Source organism: Enoplosus armatus, chromosome 18, assembly GCF_043641665.1.
Source record: "Enoplosus armatus isolate fEnoArm2 chromosome 18, fEnoArm2.hap1, whole genome shotgun sequence".
NCBI classification, from domain to species: domain Eukaryota; kingdom Metazoa; phylum Chordata; class Actinopteri; order Centrarchiformes; family Enoplosidae; genus Enoplosus; species Enoplosus armatus.
The window spans coordinates 20,812,731-20,826,360 of record NC_092197.1 but is presented as its reverse complement, the minus strand read 5'-3'; positions in this window follow the sequence as shown (position 1 = coordinate 20,826,360).

Below are 13,630 nucleotides of genomic sequence, written 5' to 3'. Positions count from 1 at the left end.
CGGGAAACACGAGGGCAGGAAGTCAAGTGGTCTGAAACGAGAGGGAACACAGTTACTACAAAATAAAACAGGAAATGACAAGACAACATAACTAAACGAGACAAAAACGGTAACTTAACTTAACGTAAATGACGAGACATGACAGTTCTGGTTATGGTGGGGCAGAGAGGCCGAGTGGAGTGGACGCGTCATTATGCTTTGAGAATGGACAAGCAGAGAAGTAGAAAAGTGAGCAGATTATGGAGTATTTTGCGTTGCACAAGGATGAGATGAGAACATAAAAACCATAGGTCAATAACAGGCGGACCACGGTTCGAGTCCGGACCCAGACCTATGATCAATAAATTATGAAGGGATTTTAAATTTTGACGGGTCGCTTCTATTTGAACCGGCGCAGGTTTTCTAGTCTTTACGGCACTGGTTCAGCGGATCAGGAAACTCACGGACCAGTTGCATACGGGTTTAAGCCAGCCCAGGTGATGCTGCTCAGCCAATCAAATCTGTGCATTCCAGGCGATAAACATTGCAACTCAAAGAAAAAAGGGAAACTCAAGCTGCTGCTGCACTTTATTTTGTTTTTCTAAAATTAAGCACTTTGTTTTAAGATGCACAATTTTTCTAAAGCTATTTTATTTATTCTCTCTATTTTGTTTTTAAATGCAGCCCTTCTTTTACTTAATGAGAGAAGAACATTATACACATCTACAGTATTATATATTGTTGATTACATGCAGACGTTGATACAACTACTAGGCTACTAGGTTTCTCTAACTGGACCTCTTTGAATTTTAGTTGAATACCCCCTGACATAAACAATCACTTTGTTGCCTAGAAACATAGCATTGTGTGTGTGTGTGTGTGTGTGTGTGTGCTACACGGTGTGTAAAAACTGTGCAGGCTCTCCTTTGCTTTAATATGTGCGCTTGTAGCTGCTATCGAGTTGATATTGTCGCTACATCTCTGCATTGTCTACCTTCATTCCGGTGTCTTAAGTCTATAAGTGGCAGGTTCTTTCATTTCTGTAGCCTAATGATGCCCTAGCTCTTTTCATGTATTGTTGAGTTTTGGCCACTTCTCTGGTTAATTCTAATAAGACTTCACTGAGGAAGGTGGTTCATGCTCTGAGCTTCTCTCCTCCGACGTTTTTAATCATGACGCAATTGAGGAATTGATCAAACATTCATTTTAAAGCAGAAGGTTTCGGTTTAGTCGTATGTGCCTCACGATTTTGCTTACGTGTCAGACGGTCCTCTAATTGTTTTAGTCCGTTTATTTTTTTTTTTTGCTGAGGACAACTCTTAATTGCCTCCGAAGTGATCAGCTGTGAATTACCGCTCAGAGGAGCCTCCCGGGAGGTGCATTCGCCGACATTTCTTCTGAGGATTCAACCTCGTTTGCTGAAAAAACAAGAGACAAGCTGTCATATTTAAAAATATAACCTCGAGGGCAAACACAGAGGTTGTGAAAAGTTACAGAAGCCCGTTGAATTCACCAAAGGGAAGAAAAGTTATGCCATAGTTAGAACTTTTGGACATTTGTACTTATGACTGAGCATCTCATAATGAAGAGATCCGTAACTTGTAATTATGTGGTGAAGAACTCCAAATTACGAAACACCGGAGCCTCACTCGAGGGAGAGAAATGTATGCAAATTACATGAGTCATGGTTCTGTCTTCTGAAATGGGGGTGACTGATATAACAATGTTTACCTTTTGTCACAAATACGAGACCCGTATCTCAGTGAGTGTGACGGCCCACGGCCACACAGGGTAACAAAATCCCGATTCACACTCTCACTCATTCTTATTAGTTTTGGAAACCTACGCAGGTCATTTCATTTGCAGTCAACAACACTTCCATCAATTAACACCGCAATTTTGTTTGACCGGTCATTCGTTATGTTCATCATTTGTTTCTTTGTCTTGGAGTTGTTTGGGGGGAGGTTCCCTCCTGATCCAGCAAAAGGCGGGGCTGAGGGCTCTTAAATCCTAGAGCCAGCTCATGTTTACCCCTTGCCTTTTACTTGGTTTGGCTGAGCCGCTATATAAGTTCCCTTGTGTGTCATTGTGGCAGGTCAGTTTGTTCGGTCAACACCTTGTTTAGTTGTTGTCATATTGAGTGCGGTTATGTTGCGGTGACCCTTTTTATAGACCTAATGATCAACACCTTGGCTTTTTATGTTTTTGCATTTTTGAGGTAAATAAAAACCCAGTTTTTCAACTCCTGTTTCCTTGTTGCCTTACTGTTTGGTCCATGACAGTAAGCAAGGGATAGTACCCGACGAGTTCTATTTGTCTTGGTTTCAGCGTCCCGATTGATGCAAATATTGATTGATTGATATTAACGAATTTGAAATTTTTGGCGTGGTTCTCACTATTGACTTCCTTTCGGAATTTGTCACAGACATGACCCTCGCTCCAAGCTCCTTGGTCAACCTTGGCGTCTTTGAATGCACCAAACAGTGAGACCTCTCTGCTCTCCCGTGCTTGATCGCACTGCGATAATGAAACTTCACAAAAGAAATTAAGTCGACTGTGATGGATTATCTTTATGAGGCCAGTTTCAAGTCTCTGAATGAACTGAAACCAATGGCTGCCGGGAAGGAGGAACTCAATCTAAAGAGTGATGGATGATTTCGGAAATGATCAGGAGGAACGTGAGGTACACAAGGGCTGTAGCTCATACGTTCAAACATGTAAAAACCCTTCTAAAAACTGAAACCAGTTCCTGGTACCAATTATCAGTGTTGGCCAGGCTGTTGGATAAAGTTGGCCTGTTTGAGGCCAGAATCAATACGCAGAGGTGTTATCAGTTTATTAGCAGCGGTGGTGTGCCAGCGACTCCCCAGATAAGAGTGTAATGTAGCCGCAGTCCAAACAGCAGCTAAATTGACTGAACAAGCTGCTGTTTGTGTCTGTCGGCTGGAAGTCGGATTGTATCTGCAAAACAAAGAGCAGCAGAGAGACGGCAAACAGAACGAGGAGAGGACGGAGGCTTTAATCAATGCTGCTCAGCCAGGGATGGAGAGAGGGGATGGAGAGGTACAGACGGCAAGAATGTGAGAGGTACCTGTACCTCTCACATTCCTGCCGAATGAAGAGAGGAAAAGGAAGGTACTGCTGGCCACTGAACAAAGGACCCCCCCCACACACACACACACTCTGTTTTTAGATCCCATCATGGACATCCATTTCGTATGGTGACTGGTGGAGCCTTGATCCAGGATCCATCACACAATAATTTCCTCAGCAGTGATTACTTCCAGAAAATATAATGCTGGTCAGATTATGCTTTTTTATCAACGTCATGAGAAAACTTTTATATTGGACATATCTGCACATATGTGCGCTGTCAAAACTCACAATGCACATTACAAAACTCAGGACTTTGGACCCACGGGCTGCCAAAACACTTGGTTAAGGTTCAGGAAAGATGGTGGTCTTAGTCCCGTCTCGGGCCTAAAGACCAACATCTTTACCAAAGGATTTGTACGGAGCCCCCAGAGTGGCCAAAGAGAGAGAGAAAAAACAAATCGTGGTCCCACGTTTTGATTAATTGCAGTGTATGAGAGCCAGCACAACAGACCAGCCTTGTTTATCAGAGCGTTAAGTAATGGGAAGCATTCATTCTGAAGACCTCTGGCTTAACGTTCGCAAAGGTTCGTTTTGAGCAGACCGGAGTGAAGTGCGGAGGGGCAGCTTGGTGGCCGTCCCGCCTGTCCGCCCTGCCTGTAGCCCAGAGACGCTCCGGCAGCGAAGAGCAGCTCGAACTTTCCAATGTGCCCTCTTTCCCTCTGCCCAGTGAGCCAAGTGATCCTAGGCAGGCCCAATACGGCAGATATTGCGGTCGTTATTTGCAGTTTGGTTTGTCGTTCCTCGAGGTAGTTGGACAAAGAGATGAACCAGTACCAGTTTTTCCAGTTCTGCATGTTGTGGCATTTTGATCTGTTAAATAAAAATAAAATAATGACATGCCAACAATAAACATAAATGTCTTAAGCATATAACAAAACAATTCATTATATACATTACACCCTTTTTTATGTACTTTCTTACTTTCAAAAAAGGTATGTACTACGTGTTGGCATTTATTCCTCTTTTATTCCTTTTTTAGTGATACCACTTTCTGCTTGGACGAGACCTTCAGAAAAAGATGGAAGTCTTTAAAGCAGCACGCCGTGGACATTGTTGCTTTGAAGGCTTGCATCTTTTCCAACCTTTGTCAAGATCCTTTCCAACACTACTCACGGCAGTCTGAATCTCCTTTCTCCTTCGAGTCAGCTGCAAGAGTGTTGTCTTTACTTTAAGAAGCCAAGCTATAGCAGTCTTTAGATTCATTGTGATGTCGTGTTTGATTTCTCGATCATTAGCAGAGATTGCAGATTCCAAGTGAGGTTTTGGCCATTCTCTGTCTGGCATACAGAGAACCTCTGGTCCCTTGATCCATCTCTTAAGAAGTGGTCTGCTCTTCGTCATCTAGAGGCTTCATCTGCAGGCTTATCCTTTGCGCCAACATATCCCCATTGCGATACATCAGTAGAATCCCTAACAAAAGAGACCCTGTTTGCTACAAATGTTTGGAAGCGTTTGGTTTCATTGTTCATGTACTTAAGCACTTAAGTGCTATCGGTGCAGAAGATGGATTTGTCCAGTTGTGCAGCTGTGCATATCTGAGTTTACCAAAAGCTTGTGAGCTACATGCACTGGTCCACTTTAAACCATCATTGTGATCTGCCAGCCATCCTGTCGACCACTGAGAGAAGGTTTGGGGTGTGTTTCCATCCCGTCCAAGTTTTCTTTACAGAGCTCCTGCATAAGGTAAATGGTGCTAGAAATCCTAAGGGTCATATAAAGAGCCGACCATGGACAAGATGCCACGTCTTGTGTATGGTCGTTCCTGTGCAGCAATTCTGAACTTGAACACATCTATTTCAACGCACCGGAGCAATCCCAGTGCTCCTTCCATTGGCAGATTGTCTTTGTCCAAGTCCAACTCCTTGGTCTCTTTGGTTCTGTTTTCTTGTGGAATGGATGTCAGTACAGCACGGCTGTTGCTGATCCACTTTGACAGCATGAATCCTCCCATTTGGCAGAGAGCAGTCATGTCTCTTACCATTTGAACAGCTTCCTGTCCCAAAGGTATGGATTTCAAACAATCATCTACATAGAAGTTGTTCTTTACAGCTTCTTTACTTCTTTACAACTTTGTCATCTCTGCTGGAAAGTGAGCTTTGTTGTCTTCAGCAGTCTTCCTTATGCACAACTGGGTGACAACACAGCTCCAAAAAGATGTACATTCATCTGGTGCTCAACAAGATCTTGCTGAGCATCACCGTCAGGCCACCACAGGAATCGCAGATATCAGTCAGTATGCTTTTCTGATACTTTGACCTGATGCGACATTGCTTTGAGGTAGATGAACTTCCATGATGCAAAAATGTGTATGTTTGCAACACTGTGTACCCCTTGGGGCTCTTTACTTGCACAGGTACAATGGAGAAGATGCAGGTTTCATCACATTGTTGTTGGTCATGAAGCAAACCCCTCCACCCTCAGATTCACCAGACTCTCCCATTCCATCTGCACGGAAAACAGACAAGGATTCGGTTGGGCATATGTCTTGGTGTTACAGTCACCCTAAGATCATCCAATTTATTTTCCAGAGACTGGACATTAAGCAAGATGGATGCTGGGCAGAGGTGGACGGTGGGCTTGGACTCTCAGTGTGTTCCGGATGCTGCTCCGTTTTGCCTGATGTTTTCTTCTTTGCTTTCTCTGAGGTGCTTCTCCACTGTTGTTGTTATGATTCGCTAGTATGACCTCTGCCAGCCACGCTGAATTGATGGACAAATGGTCCGGAGAACTTAGTATTAAACAAAAGTCTACGTCCAGGAGTGTGTTGCAATCGTAGGAAGTTACTGCCAACGTGTTTGCACCAAAAGTATATTAAAAAATAAATACAATTACTCAAAAAAAACCTCTTAAAATCTCTTAAGAGCTACCACAACGGCGACTGGACACGGCCGCGCCATTCTAAGTTTGATGTAGGAGCGTATTATGTTGTAATACATCTTCCAGCCACTGGTGGCAGCACTGAGAGTACTGTTGATGAGACTGAACCACATGGTAAATGTGCTGTAAAGCAAAACTAGAAGCTAAAAGAGGCAACAAAAAAAAGCACAGTAGAGTTGCAGAGTATTTAGAACTACTAGACACCTTTCACATTTACACAGAGCCATTTGATTCATTGTTAATATACAGAAACATTGAAAATATTGATTAGTGCTAAGCTTAATTAACATTTAAACTGAATTGTTGATTTAAATCTTGTTACTGCGCTTGTTGTTTCTGCTGTGACATTTAAATAATTGGAGGAATGGATTGTATGAACAGTTCGTATTACATTTCTAATTGTGTCATTCAGAACAAAAAACAGCCCCGTGCTCTGCTGCCACATTTCCATTTGAGTGGTAGCCATGGATACAAACATCCTGAATGTACTTGTTGAGAAGTGGAGTTTAAAAGGTTCAAATATATGTTTTTTAAATTCATAACATATTTCATGGAATGTGGATTGACTTGTTTTTATATTATATAACTGACTTATTATTATATCCGCCTTCAAATTATACAGGGGTCATATAAAGTCAGGTTGAGGGACAAAGACAATTGATAATGTACAACAAGGCGGAGTGAGTTATTCGTTTTTAGATATGTTGAAATGTGTTTTTTTTCCAGTCTGGTCCAAAGGCATAAACAATACTTATGAAACCTCCTTACAGTGTGTTGGAAGTAAAAAATATCTTTGAAAAACATATTTGCGTTTGTGGCATTGGAACAGCAGGTTGCCAGTTTTTTTCTGTTGGTTGAGATGATTTTTTTTTTTTTTCATCCTCTGAAAAAAAGAACAGGAACACACAGAAACTTCTGAATCCACCGGGGAGAGAAGAGGAACAAAACCCCATCAGTAGAAACTTTTCAGGCGGCTCCTCGCCGTCATCAAGAGCAGAGCAGTTTGTGCAGACCAGACGAGGACTTCCTGTGTCTTATCAATGTGTACATTCTGAAAAGAATACAACACAAAACCAGGAACGATGACAACAAAACAAAAGACGTCTCTGTTATCACTCTGCCCTCTGGGACACGAAATAAAAGATCACATGACGACAATAAACTAAACATAAGATAAGATCATCCTTTATTGATCCCAATCCCGATTTAACCAGTGTTGCACTTGAACTAATAGTGCAATACCGTCTCAGGCAAAGTGACATAGTGGTGGGGTCGGTCGCAGAAAAGTCAGCAAAGAGTAATAGGTTGCTTGAGGACTTTCAGTCAGGTTTCAGAGCTCATCATTGCACAGAGACAGCACTGGTGAAAGTTACAAATGACCTTCTCACTGCATCAGACAAAGGACTTGTCTCTATACTTGTTTTGTTAGATCTTAGTGCTGCATTCGACACAATTGACCATCATATCCTATTACAGAGACTGGAACATTTAATTGGCATCAAAGGAACCGCACTAAGCTGGTTTAAGTCGTATTTATCAGATCGATCTCAGTTTGTACATGTTAACGATGAATCCTCCATGTACGCCAAAGTCAGTCATGGAGTTCCACAAGGTTCTGTGCTTGGACCAATACTATTCACCTTATATATGCTTCCTTTAGGGGGTATTATTAGAAAACACTCCATACATTTTCATTGCTATGCGGATGATACCCAGCTATATTTATCGATCAAGCCAGAAGAACCTCATCAGTTAGCCAAGCTTCAAGCATGCCTTAAGGACATAAAGACCTGGATGACCTGTAATTATCTGATGTTGAACTCAGACAAGACAGAAGTTATTGTTCTTGGCCCTGAACACCTCAGAAATACAGTATCTAAGGATATTGTTACCCTAGATGGCATTGCCCTGGCCTCCAGCGCCACCGTGAGGAATCTCGGAGTTGTCTTTGATCAAGACATGTCCTTTAACTCCCACGTAAAACAAACTTCACGGACTGCCTTCTTTCACCTCCGTAACATTGCGAAAATCAGGAAGATCCTGTCTCAAACAAATGCAGAAAAATTAGTCCATGCATTTGTCACGTCTAGGCTGGATTATTGCAATTCCTTATTATCAGGCTGTCCCAATAAGTCCCTGAGGACTCTCCAGCTGATCCAGAATGCTGCAGCACGTGTGCTGACAGGAACCAGGAAAAGAGATCATATTTCTCCTGTATTAGCTTCTCTGCACTGGCTCCCTGTAAAATCTAGAATAGAGTTTAAAATCCTTCTCCTCACCTACAAAGCTCTTACTGGTCAGGCACCATCATATCTTAAAGAGCTCATAGTACCCTATTACCCTACTAGAGCACTCCGCTCCCAGAATGCAGGGCTGCTTGTGGTTCCTAGAGTCTCCAAAAACAGAACAGGAGCCAGAGCCTTCAGCTATCAAGCTCCTCTCCTGTGGAATCGGCTCCCAGTTTGGGTCCGGGAGGCAGACACACTCTCTACTTTTAAGAGTAGGCTTAAAACTTTGCTTTTTGATAACGCTTATAGTTAAGGGCTGGCTCAGGCCTGCCTGGACCAGCCCCCTAGTTATGCTGCTATAGGCCTACACTGCTGGGGGACTTCCCATGATGCACTGAGCTTTCCTCCTCTCCCTCCTCATCTTTGCACATTCATCACAGTCCAATACATGTTACTAACTTTATTTCTTCCCCGGAGTTTCTTTGTGCTTTGTCGACTCGTAGGTCGCTGTGGATCGTGGTCCTGGTACGCCTGGGTGCTGCTGCCGCCATGGCCCTGCCTGACTCTCATCTCTACAGTTATTATGTTTAGTCGTAGTTCTGTTACTATTAAAGCTCCTATTATTAATCTAAGCTAATATTACAGCTACTTCTACTGTTAGTGCTGCCATACATCTTTGCCTACCTGTCTGTCTGTCTGTCTGTCTATCTGTGTCTCTACGTCTATCTCTCTGTCTCTGTCTCTGTCTCTCCCTCCCTCTCTCCCTCTCCCTCTCTCTCTCTCTCTCAAACCCAACCTGTCAAAGCAGATGACCGCCCACCTAGAGTCTGGTTCTGCTCGAGGTTTCTGCCTCTTAAAAGGAAGTTTTTCCTTGCCACTGTCGCCAAAGTGCTTGCTCATGGTGGGAACTGTTGGGTCTCTGTAATAACATTATAAAGAGTCGGTCTAGACCTGATCTATTTTGTAAAGTGTCATGAGATGACTTTTGTTGTGATTTGGCGCTATATAAATAAAATTGAATTGAATTGATACCGTCAGCTATAACAGTGTTCACCATAATATTGTAAAATATGTTATACATGCTGGTCAGAGTGATGACAGCGGTCTCCCACCTGAAGTGCTTTTTTGACCTGGGTGGGATGAATGAGCTGCCCGTCTGCCACAGCTCGTCATGGAGAAGGCGAGGAGGGTCATCCAGGATGGCCTTGATCTTGTCCTTCACTCCTTTCTCCTCCACCGACTCCAGACTGTCCAGTTCCGGCCCGACCACAGAACTGGTCTTCTTGTTAAGCTTGTTAAGTCTGCTGGCCTCACCAGCCTTGATGCCATTGTCTGGCTGACCTTGCCACCACCCCAGCCCGAGCTGAGGTGGTGGCATCCCAGGTAGAGGGTATCCCTGGTGGAAGGTATTCAGGAGCCTGTTGCACACACTGAAACATCTGAGTCTCCTCGGCTCTGTCCCTTCCTGAAGAGGGCGTCAGTGTTGTGAGACCAGTCCAGTTTGTACCTCAAGGTACTTTTCAAGTCCACTCCACTTCCTCTCCCCTGGATGATAACTGGGACAGGGGGGCCTCCTGTCCCTCTGGCAGTCCACCGCCAGCTCTTTGGTCTTGTTGATATTGAGCATCAGGTGATTGTTGTCACACCATGTGACGAAGCTCTCTGTACTCCTCCTTGTCGTCTCTGTTGATGCATCCCACAACGGAGGAGTCGTCTGAAAACCTTTGAAGGTGGCAGGAGCCTGAGTTGAAACGGAGTAGGTTGAGAGAGTGACGAGGCATGTCGCCAGTGCAATTCCTTGAGGTGCGCCGGTGTTGCTTATCACAACCTCAGAGGCACCGTCATCCACTCTGACATACCGTGGCCCGGCCGGTGAGGTAGCCTGTGATCCGGGATGCAGCGTGGGGGTGCAGTTGCATAGCCAGAAGAAGGCCAGGCCGGATGGTTTTGAAAGCACCTGGAGAAGTCAAAGAACATGACTCTCACGGCGCTTCCCTGCTTCTCCAGGTGTGAGAGGGTCTTGTGTGATCATGAATATGACAGCATCCTCCACACCGATGCGTGGCTGCCATGCAAAATGCAGTGGGTCCAGGAAAGCAGTTAGCAAGGGTCCTCGTATGTATCAGGCTGATGTATTATGTGGAAGTCAACTCCTACAGAACACACCGAAACAGAAACAAATATATGGCCACTCACACATACTGTGTCTGTTCACAGGCTCACAGGCCCCGCCCCCCTCCTCCTCCTCCTCCTCCTCAGTATTCTGCCGGCAGCGGCAGAGAGCGCTGCCAGCGCCTATCGATCAGACATTTAGCTGAATGTTCTCATCGAACAGCCGGCTGCTGCGGACGAGACGCACGTGGAGAGACTGGGAAACAGCCTCACACACACACACACACAAACACACAGATGAAGAAGAAGTGGAGAGAGAAAACAAATGAGACTCCTGTATGAAGGCAGAGAGATGGAGTAATAAAGCCTTTAACTAACTAATAATTATGTACCAATTAAATAGCAATTCACCTATATGCTGAATGCCCAAAAATGTTTGGACATCCGAGCATTACAGTCAAGTATGGTGTGACATAGTTGAATGTGTCATTCCAAAACAATGGGCACTCATTTGCTGCTGTAACAGCCTCTTCTGGGAAGGCCTTTTCACCAGATGTTGGGACCCGGCTGCAGAGATTTTCCCCCATTCCAACACAAGAGCATGATGTTGATGTTTGGGGATAAGGCCCGAGTCACAGTCGGTGTTCTAGTGCATTCCAAAGGTGTTGGATGGGATTGAGGTCAGGGCTCTGGGCAGGCCAGTCAAGTTCTTCTGTACTAAACTAGAGGACCATTTCAGAATCAGAATCAGAATCAGAAATCAGAATCAGAAATTGCCAAGTAACATACAGTACATTACAAGGAATTTGCTGTGGTCTGAAGGTGCTATTGTTTTGATAACAAATAAGTAGAATATAAAAGCTAAAATAAGAATAAGAATAAAAATAAAATTAAGATAAGATAAATAACAAACAGTGCAGTGACCAGAATAAAGTAAAGTGTCCAGATAAAGTGTCCAGTAGGGGGGTGAGTGCGTTAATGTAACGCAGTGGGGACAGGGGTGATGTACGTTAATATAACGTATAGCTTGTGTTTGTGTTCTGGGGGGGGGGGGGGTCAGTGAGAGTTTGTCAGGTTGACTGCAGAGGGGAAGAAACTGTTTTTGTGGCGGGAGGTTTTGGTCCTGATGGACCGCAGCCTCCTGCCAGAGGGGAAGGGGTCGAACAGATGGTGTCCGGGGTGGGAGGGGTCGGCAGCGATCTTCCCTGCTCTCCTCAGGGTCCTGGAGGAGTACAGGTCCTGAAGAGATGGGAGGTTGCAGCCGATCACCCTCTCTGCAGAGCGGATGATACGCTGCAGTCTGCGTCTGTCCTTGGTGGAGGCAGCAGCATACCAGACGGTGATGGAGGAGGTGAGGATGGACTCTATGATGGCGGTGTAGAAGTGAACCAGCATTTTTTGTGGTAGGTTAAACTTCCTCAGCTGCCTCAGGAAGTACATCCTCTGTTGGGCTTTCTTGATGAGGGAGCTGATGTTCAGCTCCCACCGGAGGTCCTGGCTGATGATGGAGCCCAGGAAACGGAAGGACTCCACAGTGTCCACTGGAGAGTCACACAGGGTGATGGGGGCGGGTGGGGCTGCGCTCTTCCTGAAGTCTACAACCATCTCCACTGTCTTTGAAGCGTTAAGCTCCAGGTTGTTGCTGTTGCACCAGGTCACCAGGTGGTCAATCTCCCACCTGTAGGCAGACTCATCCTCTCCAGAGATGAGTCCGATGAGGGTGGTGTCGTCCGCGAACTTCAGGAGCTTGACGGACTGGTGACTGGAGGTGCAGCTGTTGGTGTAGAGGGAGAAGAGTAGAGGAGAAAGAACGCAGCCTTGAGGGGACCCGGTGCTGATCGTCCGCGAGTCTGAGACGTGTTTCCCCAGCTTCACGTGCTGCTTCCTGTCAGACAGGAAATCTGTGATCCACCTGCAGGTGGGATCAGGCACGTTCAGCTGGGAGAGCTTGTCCTGAAGAAGAGCCGGGACGATTGTGTTGAAGGCAGAGCTGAAGTCCACAAACAGGATCCTGGCATAGGATCCTGCGGAGTCCAGGTGCTGGAGGATGAAGTGAAGAGCCAGGTTGACGGCGTCGTCTACAGACCTGTTGGCTCTGTAGGCGAACTGCAGGGGGTCCAGCAGAGAGTCTGTGATGGATTTGAGGTGGGACAGGACCAGGCGTTCAAATGATTTCATGACCACAGAGGTCAGGGCGATGGGTCTGTAGTCATTTAATCCTGTGGGCCCTGGTTTTTTGGGGACGGGGATGATGGTGGAGGCCTTGAAGCAGGCTGGCACGTGGCATGTCTCCAGTGAGGTGTTGAAGATGTCCGTGAACACCGGAGACAGCTGATCGGCGCAGCGCTTCAGGCAGGATGGGGAGATGGAGTCTGGTCCAGCAGCTTTACGCGGGTTTTGTCTCTTGAAGAGTCTGTTCACATCTCTTTCAAGGACAGACAGAGGTGTCGATGCTGGAGGAGTGGGGGGCAGCTGTGGTGGTAGGAGGTGTGAGAGTTCAGCCCCAGGTGTGATGAGGGGGTTGGGGCTGTTGGGCTGGAGCTGGTGGGTGATGGTGTGGGGGATGGTGTCAGGACTGTCCCATTGTCTTTCAAAGCGACAGTAGAAGTCGTTGAGGCTGTTGGCGAGGCGTCGGTCGTTAGCAGAGTTGGGGGCTCTTGGCTTGTAGTTGGTGATCTGCCTGAGCCCCCTCTACACAGAAGCAGAGTCGTTGGAGGAGAACTGGTCTTGTAGTCTCTCTGAGTACAGTCGTTTAGCTTCCCTCACCGCCTTGCTAAACTTGTACTTGGCTTCCTTAAACTCAGCTCTGTTGCCACTCTTAAACGCCTCTTCCTTTTCCAACCTCAGCTGTCGCAGTCTTGCTGTGAACCAGGGTTTGTCGTTGTTGTAACTCACCCTGGTCCGAGTTGGTACGCAGCAGTCCTCACAGAAGCTGATATATGAAGTCACAGCCTCTGTGTATTCATCCAGACTGTTGGTAGCAGTCCTGAAAACATCCCAGTCAGTACAGTCCAAACACGCCTTCAGGTCCTCTGCAGCTTCACTGGTCCACTTCTTCGAAGTTCTCACAACAGGCTTAGAAAGTTTTAATTTCTGCCTGTATGTGGGAATCAGGTGGCCCATGTCGTGGTCAGAGTGTCCCAGTGCAGCGCGGGTGACGGCGTGAAAAGCGTTACTGACTGTGGTGTAACAGTGATCCAGAGTGTTCCCCTCCCTGGTGGGGCATTTAATAAACTGTTTGTATTTTGGGAGTTCGTGTCTGAGATTACCTTTGTTAA